The sequence below is a fragment of the Saccopteryx leptura genome, chromosome 1 (assembly GCF_036850995.1).
Source record: "Saccopteryx leptura isolate mSacLep1 chromosome 1, mSacLep1_pri_phased_curated, whole genome shotgun sequence".
NCBI lineage: Eukaryota > Metazoa > Chordata > Mammalia > Chiroptera > Emballonuridae > Saccopteryx > Saccopteryx leptura.
Genome location: NC_089503.1, coordinates 197,742,856 through 197,754,856, shown reverse-complemented (window position 1 = coordinate 197,754,856; position 12,001 = coordinate 197,742,856). Strand labels below are relative to the sequence as shown.

The 12,001-nt window shown below is 53.1% G+C and overlaps 1 non-coding gene across 1 annotated transcript; it reads left to right on the top strand.

Annotated features, from left to right (window-relative positions):
- The first annotated feature begins 5,760 nt into the window (after positions 1 to 5,760).
- Positions 5,761 to 5,836, top strand: TRNAA-CGC (transfer RNA alanine (anticodon CGC)). The gene has a single exon. It is a non-coding gene; the product is annotated as a tRNA-Ala (tRNA).
- Positions 5,837 to 12,001: the final 6,165 nt, after the last annotated feature.

The window sequence follows — 12,001 nt, the reverse complement described above, 5'->3', positions numbered from 1 at the left end:
TGGAGAGCAGGGAGACCCAGAGCACGAACCGTCCGATCCGTGGATGTCCAGAAGGCTCGCGATGGGGAGCCGGTGGGTCAGCAGAGTCATCCCTCGGCGAGGCGCCTGAAACGGGCGCTGTTTGGGCGGCGAGGCGGGGAGCATTTTGAAATGGACCTTAAGATGAACCAGGAAGGCGTCTGAGTAAAGCTGAGACTCATGAATGGGTCACACTTTATAAAGAGACTCCCCGGAGGATGATGCACGCAGAGTGGGCCCGTGCCTGCCGGCTGTGGAGGCGGCGAGAACTCCTGCTGAGGGTGGAGGAAGGGGTGAGGACAAGAGGGCGCAAGGGTGGCACCATGTCTCCTCGCCGTCCGGCACCACAGAGGCCAGCTCCCATTGCTGGGCTTTTGCTTCTCAGATCCACCTGCTGGACCATCCGCCTTCCTCCCCACCCACCCATGCAGCTCCCTCATGGGGACAGGACTCCCATCGTGTCTCATGGAGTCCTGTCCCAAGCCTCCTGCCTGAAACACCACGGGGTGTCACCCGCCGGCCCCCACTCCTGTTTATATTTGTGTGTATCTTGTTGGCTTTGGCAACCTGGTTTCTCACAGAGGCCTCGTGAATACCTACCAAACAAACATTTGCGTGGAAGCCATGGCAATAGCTTTGCTTACACCCACCATCCACCACCTTGAACCATCAATCCTAGGATCAGACGACAAAACGTATAACCTGTTTCAGTCTCATACAAAACACTTTATTTTGTTAGTGGTCATTTAACTGATTTAAGTCAAATGGGAGTGACAAAAAAAGAACCCAAAATGCAGAAATTACAGAGATGGAAACTGGTTTTCCCACACACACGCTCAGTCCGGAAGGAAATCCTCTCAGGTTTGGTGTAACTAATACCACATCAGGGGCTCAGTCACCTTCTAGCGTTGACTCCACTGTCCCTGAAATGCAGACCCCTTGGACCTAAACGGCAGCCCCAGCTGTGTGGAGTGAGCCCGTGTGTCAGTCCGCAGGAAAAAAAGGTCATGAGCTAGGCACACTGTCCTTCAGAACATGACCCAGCGCTGCTCAGACCCCGTTCCTTCTGTTCTTCGGCCAGAACTTAGTCCAAGAGGCATGCGCAGCTGGAGAGGTTGGTTACGTCAATGATTCAGTGTGGCCATGTGCCCAGCTGACATTCAGAGGCTAACTTACTGAGAGAGTTAGCCTCTCAGTAAGTCTCAATGGAGAGAGACGGTCACTGTGGGAACATATCCCCATTATTTTATCTGTCATCCATCTGTCTCTCACCTATCTGTAGATCAATATATTTATCACCCATCTCTCTGTCTGTCTATCCATCCATCCATCCATCCATCCATCCATCCATCCCACCATCCCCTGTCTGCGCTCTGTTTTCCTTACTAAAACATGAACTCCATAAGGGCGTGGGCTCTGTCTCTCTCTCTTCAGCAGCCAGACTTGCATCCAGCCTGTGCCGGCACTCGGTGTGCATTGAACAGATGAGTGGGCTGGGGATTAGCTGTGGATGGAATGCAATAAAGGTCTGGCAGCAGTTTGGGATTCTCTTCCTGTTGCATCAAGTCCCTGAGGGGAACTGCGGCTGTCATCAACAAACTGTCACGTGAAGAGGAGAAGATGGTAGCCACGCACGAGGGATAGGTGATAGACTCTGGTGTCCGATCATAGGGCTTGATGTGGTTCAAGGTGGTCGGTGACAGGTTTAAGCCAAGCTACTGAAACTGCTTCCAGCAAATGTTTGCATTGAAGGTACCAGGGGGGTTCCAGTGACAAAACGTTTTGCCAAAGCCAACAAATTTAAAATCCCTCTCAAGACCCGTCAAGTGTCTTTATATTGCTGGACTAGCATGGACTGTAGTGTGCTATTCATCTAGCCTCTGAAATTCTTAGTGTTTTTGTCTATAAAATGGAGATGACAGTTTCTACCACATAGTATCATGGGTATTTTATATGTAATAATTTTAGAAATTTTTGATACCTAATAAAAATGTAATACTATTATTATTCCTGCAACAGGAAAGGATTTAGAACTTTAGGATTATTACCTAAATTGTTCCCTGAAATCTAAAAATACATTCAGAAAGCCTCAGTTTTCCTGTTTGATTGCTTCAGTACGTTTGCAACATCGTGTTCTTTTTAGTCCCTCAGGTTGATGTGCTCACAGGAATTTTGGTTTCCAAAATGGAAGGAGATATTTTAAGTGTTTCTAAAAACATATCAACTCACTTGTTTTTGTTTCTTTTTCAATTATACCTAACTCTGTTTTGTTTTTGTTTCTGCCTTATTTTTAAGCTCATTTGTAATGTCTTCTGAGCTGTTGTTGGTTCTGGGAAGAGAAAAAACCAACCAGGGTGATGTGGCCCCAGCCGGCGTGGGCTCTCTGTGTGCTCACGACGCAGGGGCTACGTTTCAGAGAGAGCTGAACGGCTGCTGTTGGGCATCTTGCTGTGGTCCGCTCCGACAGCCAACACATCTTCCCTTTTACATTGAGCCACAGGGGGGCGTGGTTCTCCTGCACCTGCAGAGACCTAGCTCTGGATCGAACTCCGAGGTTGATCTTCCTATGAATTTGTCCTGTGGCTTAGTCGTCCCCTTTGTCCACAGCCCCCAAGACCCAGGACTGTCCCCACCCTCATGCACACTCTACACCAGGGGTTGGGAACCTATGGCTCGCAAGCCAGATGTGGCTCTTTAGATGGCTGCATCTGCCTCGCAGACAAATCTTTAATAAAAAAAAATAACATTAAAAATATAAAACAGCCCTGGCCGGTTGGCTCAGCGGTAGAGCGTCGGCCTAGCGTGCGGAGGACCCGGGTTCGATTCCCGGCCAGGGCACACAGGAGAAGCGCCCATTTGCTTCTCCACCCCTCGGCCGCACTTTCCTCTCTGTCTCTCTCTTCCCCTCCCGCAGCCAAGGCTCCATTGGAGTAAAGATGGCCCGGGTGCTGGGGATGGCTCTGTGGCCTCTGCCTCAGGCGCTAGAGTGGCTCTGGTCGCAACATGGCAACGCCCAGGATGGGCAGAGCATCGCCCCCTGGTGGGCAGAGCGTAGCCCCTGGTGGGCGTGCCGGGTGGATCCAGGTCGGGTGCATGCGGGAGTCTGTCTGACTGTCTCTCCCTGTTTCCAGCTTCAGAAAAATGAAAAAATAAATAAAAATATAAAACATTCTCATGTTTTACAATCCATTCATTTCCTACTGCTCATGCTCATGGTTGCGGGTGGCTGGAGCCAATCACAGCTGTCCTCCGGGACAACACCAGATTTTTATTGGATAATGCATAAGGTACACAGGTCGTTGTATGGCTCTCACGGAATTACATTTTAAAATATGTGGCGTTCATGGCTCTCTCAGCCAAGAAGTTTCCAAACCCATGCTCTACACCAAAAAAAAAAAAAAAAAAAAAAAAAAGATCTCCTTCGCCTCCAGGATCTCGGAACCTACACTTGTCCTAATCACCATTCTTGTCCCCGAAGATCTCTCCTAAGCCCACTGTAAGCCGAGCAGTACCTCACACTCCCCTCACAGCCCTGAGTACGTTACATTAATCTATACAACCAGGACTGTTCTCACAGGCGGAATGATGGGACTGTTACCGTAGCCTATGGTGCCCTGGGAACCTGGTGAGGAAGGTGTTTGGCATGGACGCTTCCACACCCCTGTGCACCATGACTGCCGCTGAGGGGGCCGCTGCTGTGACCCACGCACCTCCCTCCCCAGTCACGAAAAGAAGACAAGTTTAAATAAGGTGAATTCTGCTGCCGATAGACCACCTGACCAAAAGCCACACGGTGAGGCCTTGTGAAAGGCGACCTTATTTAGCCCGTGGAGAACAAGGTCGACATTGATCTTCCTGGCTAGACACTTGTTTGCAAGTCTGTGGCCCTCTCCGTCCCATGTTCAGTCTATATTTGGTGGCTGTGGGCAGTTTAGAGATTAGGCTGGGATCCAGAATGGGGGGGGGGGAGAGGTGGGTGGGCAGGATGTGGGCACTGCCTGTCTGAGAGGTGGGCAGATGGCACACAGGTGCAGTCCAGGCTCCATCCTGGACCGACACACACACATCACCCAGACAGGGCAACAGCTGGGCTGGTGTGGAATGAGTAAGCTGGGGACGGTCACCACCAGATCGTCACCAGCCTTCGTGTCTCGGACGGGTGCTGACCCTGGGAGGGCGGGGCCTGTGTGACAGTCACACCTGCTGAGGGTGTGCACAGGGAGCATGGGCCTGGGCCATGCTAGGCTCCTTATGAATTCTCCTCAGGGGCTTGGTGGCCTGCCATGTCACCATGACACTACTAGCTGGACACAGTGTCCAGCTCAGCAGGCCACTCACAGGCAGAGCCGTCATCAGCAGGGCTGTGGCGACCGTGCTGTTGGCCCAGGGGAGACAGTTTGCAGGTGGGCTCACTGCGGTACAGATCCACGGGCCCAGCGGAGGGGTGAGGGGCCGCGACAGCCACCTTTAGTTAATGGGAGGCCAGGCGTTGCCCTCCTGTCGCACGAGGAGAGGCAGGTTTTGAGAGATTCGATCCACACCCCCCACTCCGCTCATCACACTTGAAAAGATACCAAGATGGAGTGAAGCCCCGGTTCTGCCTGACCCGCTTTTGTGTTCTGCACTAGACGGTGCAGAAATCTCTCTCTTCCTAAACGCCAAACATCTCGGTATCGACTGCTTCTCGGCTCAATAAAGAAGCAGACCTGAGCGCCGGCGGAAGGATCCTCGATGCTCTTGGCAAGACGGCCTCCCCATGCGGGCCTCTCCACGCGAGCTTTGCTCCGGCTGCGGTGTTTTTCTCGGACAGCATCAGTGGCCCTTTTCCAAACCCGTGTTTTTCTGGTCTGTGCACTTCCTAAGGTTCCTCCTCCAGGTGCCTCTTCTCAGGGTGCCCGCCCCGCCCTCAGCTGTGCAAATACTGAGGTTGTTGCCACGCCCAGACCACGAGGGGCAGGTCGCTCCTTCCCTCCCTGACCCGTGCACAACCTGCGCACACGCACCACCCTCCTCACCAAAATAGCAGGATCCAGCCCAGCTCTTTCTACCAAAATAGCCCCGTGGACGGGCGGGCTCAGGTTTTCTGGCTCTTCCTCTGCAAATGCATTTCTTCTGCTCAAAGTCATTTCCTCCTAGACCCTTAAATTAAGCCTTATGGTAAACTGGGGAGGAAAGGAGAGATAAACAGAGCCCTGAGGACCAGCCCGCTGGGGACAGAAGCGAACGTAATGGTGTCCGGAACTTGGAAGGAAAAGACGTTTCATGTACAGGAATATGAAGATGCAAGTTGCCAAAGAAAACCCGCACATCATTTTTTCCCTCTGCTTGCACAATCCCGGTCTTTATCCAGCACTGGGTCCCATTTCCCTCCCCGGGGCTAGCCAGCGTGTACTTTTCCGCTACTAGTGGAAGGCAGTCGGTCAGAGCTTAGTCAATGCTTGCTGAGAGAGAGGGCGTAGGCAAAGGGACTGATGAGAAAGAAGTTAGGGAAATCGGGAAAGAACCCAAAAAGCAAAGTTCCAGAAAAGAGAGAGTTTTAAGGTGAAGAGGTCACAGAGGTCGCAGAGGCAACCGCGTACGGTGGAATGTCATCGGACTTGGCAAGAAGAGGTCATTGGGCAGGATTTAAACCTCTTCAGTGGGAGGTAGCAGAACCCAGAGAGAACAGATTTAAGGCAAGAATGCGTGGATAAGGGAGGGCAGACGGCAGGTGGGAGCGATGTATGTGAAGGACTGGACCAGGCCCTGGCCGGCTGGTTCAGTGGTAGAGTGTCAGCCTCGCATGTGGAAGTCCCAGGTTCGATTCCTGGTCAGGGCACACAGGAGAAGCGCCCACCTGCTTCTCCACCCCTCCCCCCCTCCACTTTTCTCTCTTTCTCTCTCTCTCTCTCTCTCTCTTCTCCACCCGCAACCATGGCGCAATTGGTTCGAGTGCAATGGCCCTGGGCACTGAGGATGGCTCCCTGGAGTCTCTGCCTTAGGTGCTAAAAATAGTTTGGTTGTGAGCATAGCCCCTGATGGGCAGAGCATCAGCCCCAGACAGGGGTGGCTAGGTGGATCCTGGTCAGGGTGCATGTGAGAGTCTGTCTCTCTATCTCTCCTCCTCTCACTTAAATTTAAAAAAAAGAAAAAGAAAAGTAGAAAGAAAGGACTGGCCGTGAGCTGAAGGGGAGAGAGTGAGTTGCTGAGAGTCAATGAGGCTGTGCACACATGTGTGCGCACAGGCGTGTGTGTGTGTGTGTGCACGTGTGTATGGCGTAGCTTCTCATATGCTTGTGATCTTTTCCTTTATCGTCCACTTTCATTCACAATCAAACACAAGCCCTAGACCCTTCTACTCTGTTCCTCCAGAGAGTGCCTGTATGCAGACCTGCATCCGGGTCAGTGGGCCCAGAAAGGAAAGCGTCTCCCCTACGACTTCCTTGCCAGGCTAACAGCGTGCACGTGTGGATCCGAAATCAGTCTGGACCTTCTGGGGTAGCAAATCCACAGGGGAGCTTTTGTGCCCCAGGGCCGAGTTTCTCTAGCTGTTTCTCTCTCTAGCGTGCCTTTGAGAAGGGTTGGTCACTGGCTGCTGGTGAGCGCTGCCCTGGGGCACAGCTCTTACTGAGCACGGGCGGAGTGGAGGACGCAGAGCCCGGAGTGACCTGGAGGGAGAGATCCACCCAGCGCCCCCCCCTCACCTCCTGGGTCCCTGCTTGCTTCTTCGCTACCTCTCCCGTTCACCTTCAACCCTTCAACGTGGTTCCTATTTTATTTTATTTTGTATTTTATTTCACAACTTTTTCAGTGCATTAAGAGAATAATGAATTCGTTTCTCTTTCTCAAGTAGCATTTAAATACCATTGGACATGGTAAGATATCTGTGGGAAAGGTCTCTGTGTAGTCGAGGGCCAATGCTGAGTGTCTCCGTGAATTGGGGGTGGGGGGTGGGGGTCCCTGGACCATGACCGCACCAGCGATCAAAAATGGCAACTTCTGAAACGGCACATGGATGGGAGCCACTGTTTGCAGGGACACCTGTGAAAACACAGTCCCGGCCTTGGCTGGTTGGCTCAGCAGTAGAGCGTCGGCCTGGCGTGCGGGGGACCCGGGTTCGATTCCCGGCCAGGGCACATAGGAGAGGCGCCCATTTGCTTCTCCACCTCCCTCCTTCCTCTCTGTCTCTCTCTTCCCCTCCCGCAGCCAAGGCTCCATTGGAGCAAAGATGGCCCGGGCGCTGGGGATGGCTCCTTGGCCTCTGCCCCAGGCGCTAGAATGGCTCTGGTCGCGGCAGAGTGACGCCCCGGAGGGGCAGAGCATCGCCCCTTGGTGGGCAGAGCGTCGCCCCTGGTGGGCATGCCGGGTGGATCCCGGGCGGGTGCATGCGGGAGTCTGTCTGACTGTCTCTCCCCGTTTCCAGCTTCAGAAAAAATACAAAAAAAAAAAAAAAAGAAAACACAGTCCCCTATAAATGATGCTTTAACCACTCTGGGGTCTGGCCACCCTCAGGAGCTTGACTTTCCTCATGCCTAAAAGGACATCCCAGGTTTCCCTAGCATGTCTGACCGCGCAGGTGGGTTACAGAGGGCCCGGCAGGCACCCATCTCCTGGACCCCAGCCTTGCCTGGCAGCAGGAGCCCCCGCAAGTCATCCTCACTCTCCAGACATCCTGTCCCTGGTCTCTGTCCCAGAGTGCCGCACAAACACCCCTTCCCGAGCTGTGCACTGTGCGGAAGGTTAAGAAGCATCTGGAAGATCTAACAGTCCTTCTGCCCCTAAAACTCCGGATTTTCGAGATGAACTATCTGTGCACTCTCCCTCTCTGGGCACTCAGGGAACAAGCGTGCTGTATCAGCTGCATCTCTTGGTGAACAAAACATATCTCAAGAACTTGGTGCCAAGCGACTTGATGAGAGCCAGTCACGCCATTCTGGGAAAGCGGTTCTGATGACTTGGAAGTGCTAAGGCCCTGGACGTCTCGCGGGACACACGCAGCGCTCGTGGGTAGCGGGTCTTGCTGGGTGTCTTCCCCTCCATCACCCGCTTCCGTCAGCACCCTGCCACAGAGGTGGCCACGGGCCCTCACGGCCTCTGTCCCTTCTGTTCTTATAGGTTACTTCTTTAAGGAAAAAAGGAATGAGATGGTGTTCTTTAAGAAAGGTGCTAATTCCCGGACGACTCCTTTCTTGCTGGTGGTCAGTGTTGCAGCCAAAGGGCCGTGAGCTTGCGGAAGATGCTGGGACCTGTCAGCAGCAGGTGCTGGTGAGCCCAGGTGCCCGGCAGGAAGAAAGGCCTCCTTGGTTGGCTAGCCCTTCCGGGACAGCTCTAACCTGGCCAGCGAGCCCTGGTTCCGGCTGTGCTCATGTGAAATGGGTAAGCCCAGGTAACTCACGGCGTCCGTGCTGCTCAGGCCTCCAGAAGAAGGAGCCAGTCAAGAAATAAACAGGGTCTTGTTCTTGCCGGGTGAGCTGGGGTGCTGGACAGGGTTCCGGCCACGGCGAGGGGCTGGGGCACCGGTGGAGCCAAGAAAGACTTTGTAACCATCACTGGACACACACACACACAAGAATGGGGTTGGTCCAGGGGAGTGACTGACTCGACGAGCATAAGCGAGCCCGGGTCGATGGTACAAGGTGGGCTCTCCAGCCCACCTGCAGCCAGGAATGGGATCTCAGTCATCCACGCTTCAAGCGTCAGCTCCCACAACGATGGGCACCAGGCCTGGCATCCTGTGGGTGCCGGGTACGTATCTGCAGAGTGAGCGGGTGCCGCACCCCGTGCGGGCATTGGAGAGACATGTGAGTGGCTGGAGAAAGTGTTTTTTTCTGGCTCACGCCGGTGTCATTTGTATTTTGAGGCATTTTGACATTGAAAGAGACACAAATGACACAGGAGCTGAGCCAGCGTAGTGTGAGACCCACGGGGGCTCAGCTGGCTCAGTCTTGGGAACTCAGAGGGCGCTGCCCAGAGGAGCTGAGCTTGGGGGTTGTGTACAGCACACAGAGGAGGAGGGGGCAGGCCTGTTTATGTTTGTCAGGATGGCTTCCTGTGGGCGTCGACTCGGAGACACTGGCGTCTCCTTTTAAATCCTGCAACCCTGCTGCCAGAGACAGACACCGGACAGGGCAGGAAGACCCAGCAGATGCCACAGCGCAGGGGGCCTTCTGCACGCTCATGGAGAGCCAGCTGTCTGTTCCACACGCTTTGCCAGGGACCATCCGTATCCGTTCCTACGAGGAGCATGGTCAGTCGAAGAGATGGTGGAAGTCCTGAAGCTGGTTGGAAGGCGGGAGTGGGCTCTCGGGTGGCCACTTGGGTCATGTGAGCTGCCAAAGAGTCCTGCATTAGTTTCTCCTTCAGAAGCATGGCTTTGTATGATGGCCTGTGTGCTACTAACGGGCATCAAAAAACAAAGACAAAAACAAAACCTGGACTCAGAATGTTTGCAGTGAGGAGCACTGCTAGATAAGGGTTATTTTCCTTTTTTTTTTTTTTTTTTTTTTTCTGAATTTGGAAACGGGGAGGCAGTCAGACAGACTCCCGCATGCGCCCTACCGGGATCCACCCGGCATGCCCACCAGGGGGCGATGCTCTACCCATCTTGGGGCGTCGCTCTGCCGCAATCAGAGCCATTCTAGTGCCTGAGGCAGAGGCCACAGAGCCATCCTAAGCACCCGGGCAAACTTTGTTCCAGTGGAGCCTTTGGCTGCGGGAGGGGAAGAGAGAGACAGAGAGGAAGGAGAGGGGGAGGGGTGGAGAAGCAGATGGGCGCTTCTCCTGTGTGCCCTGGCCGGGAATTGAACCTGGGACTCCTGCATGCCAGGCCGATGCTCTACCACTAAGCCAACCGGCCAGGGCCGGGTTATTTTCCTTTTCAACATAAGTGTCCTGCTCCATCCCCCAGGAGTGCGCTCTGCAGTTCTGACCCCTCACATAGAGATCCGGATATGGAGCAGAACCAGCCGTATTATTTCTCTTACGAAAGGAACTTTGCCTCTCCGGGCTTCAGTGTCTTAAATCCACTGGTTCTGCTTGTCGCTAATGCGTCGTCTGACGTCTGGCCCGGTGAACTTGCTACAGCTGGGCTGCTGACCATTAGCACACTTCCCAGGGAACCCAATACATAGAGTCGGGACCCAGGGCCAGACGGGTCTCTGCTGGCTTCCACCAGATTCCAGAAACTTGCTGGTCTGAGGGGAAGAAAAAATAACTGAAAATCCACTTATTTGTAGAGCATTTTATGTTGTCAAGATGCTTTATCGTATTTAGAAACCCCTCACCATGACGGCGTGAGTTCAATATTATAATTTTACCCATCTGATAGTTGAAGAAAGCCGGGGGTAAGGAACGTTGCCTCAGACCCAGGAGCTACTGTGCTGGTGTGTCCTCACGAGGGCCGCTTGGCCTGAGGGAGTTGTGTCTGTGCTAATCCCCCCCACCCCCAACACACCGGAATGAGGTTTGATTGGGAGCTGCCTCCTCTAAGGTGACCTCCACCTCCCGGGCTACACCGACCGACCCCACAGTGGCCACTTGACCTAAGCTGGACTGACACCATCAACCCTCCTGGGCCAGCTCACAAACGCACGAGGACAGCCTGGACCCCTGGAACGTTTCCTCACTGTGGACAGGGAGGGAGGGGATGGGGACAGTGACCTCTTCTTCCCTGGCGGGGAAGCTGGTCCCGGGAACCACTGGGAGTTGTCGTGAAAGGCAGGTCGAGCACACACTAGTCCCAGAGAAGGAAGCTGACAGGACAGGGAGGGAGGGACCTGGCGACACTCGTGTCCCTGATTCAGTTGCCCCAATGACAATTGTGTTTTTGTCCTGCCGGGTTGGTGTCCTGAGCCTACACTAGTTCCAGTGAGGTTTTGGCAGCTTCCGAAAAGCATCCGGACAAACGGAGCCGTGAGGAAGAAGACCCAGGACTCCGACGGGCGCTCTTACGCCAATTCCCACGTGTGTCCCCCAAACTATGGTCTCCATCACACCAGTCACGCTGGGGTCTGTGGTCCTTCGGGAATTGGCACATCACTTGTCCTGGTCACCCTCTCGACCAGACGAGGTAAGCCACCTCAGGTGCGAGTTTCTAGTTCTCTCTCTCGACTCTCTGGATGTGTGCTAATCAAATCACTCCAAACTGTATTTCTGGAACGAAAACCAAAACGCCTTAGGTGCACTCGGGCTTTGTTGCTCCGGGCTGGAGTCAAGCTGTCCGGACCTTGCACACTAAGAACTGGCTGGAGCTCCTTGTGGCCAGTCTTGGAATCCCATTTCCTGGCGCCTGGAATAATCAAAGCCAGAGAAGGGGAAAAGCCTTGCAGGGTTTTCTCAAGTATAGATTCTGACGGCCTCCCAGAAGAGTTCATTTTGGAAACACAGCCAGCTGATTGGGTTTAACTACATCCTTTATTCATCTTACTCAACAAAATGAGATGGCTCACTCTTCCTGAATGACAGGAAGCCGGTCTTTATCCTCTGGATTCACACGGATTCTAGAATGACACGTTCCAGTGTCTCTTAACATCTTCTCTCTAATCCCTTCCATTTGTTTTAAGGAAATTTTGGTTATTTTGATATCATAGAACCCTTGACCCAGAATCTCTATTCCCAAATAACATTACTTAAAAGTTTATTTATACTGAAAAAGTACCTGGGTACCTATAGTCATGTCATGATATATTATGCATATAGTTAATATAGACTTTATCTTTCATAAATTGCAAGATTTTTATTTTTATTTTTTTGCATACGAATATGGCCCTGAATTAAAGGACCCTCGTCAAGCCCCGTCATTCTGATTAGAATCTTCATATGAACTGGGACTGATAAATGCTTTCAGCTCTACTGCACGGAGGTGAGGAATTCATTTAGAAAGGGTACGTGATGCGCTCCACAGGGATGTGTGACCATCTGCAGGCTGTGTCGCTCGCGACAGGAAAACATCTCTACCTGGTTGTTTCCGACCCTGTGGCCGTGGTCATGCTTGTTACACTCACTG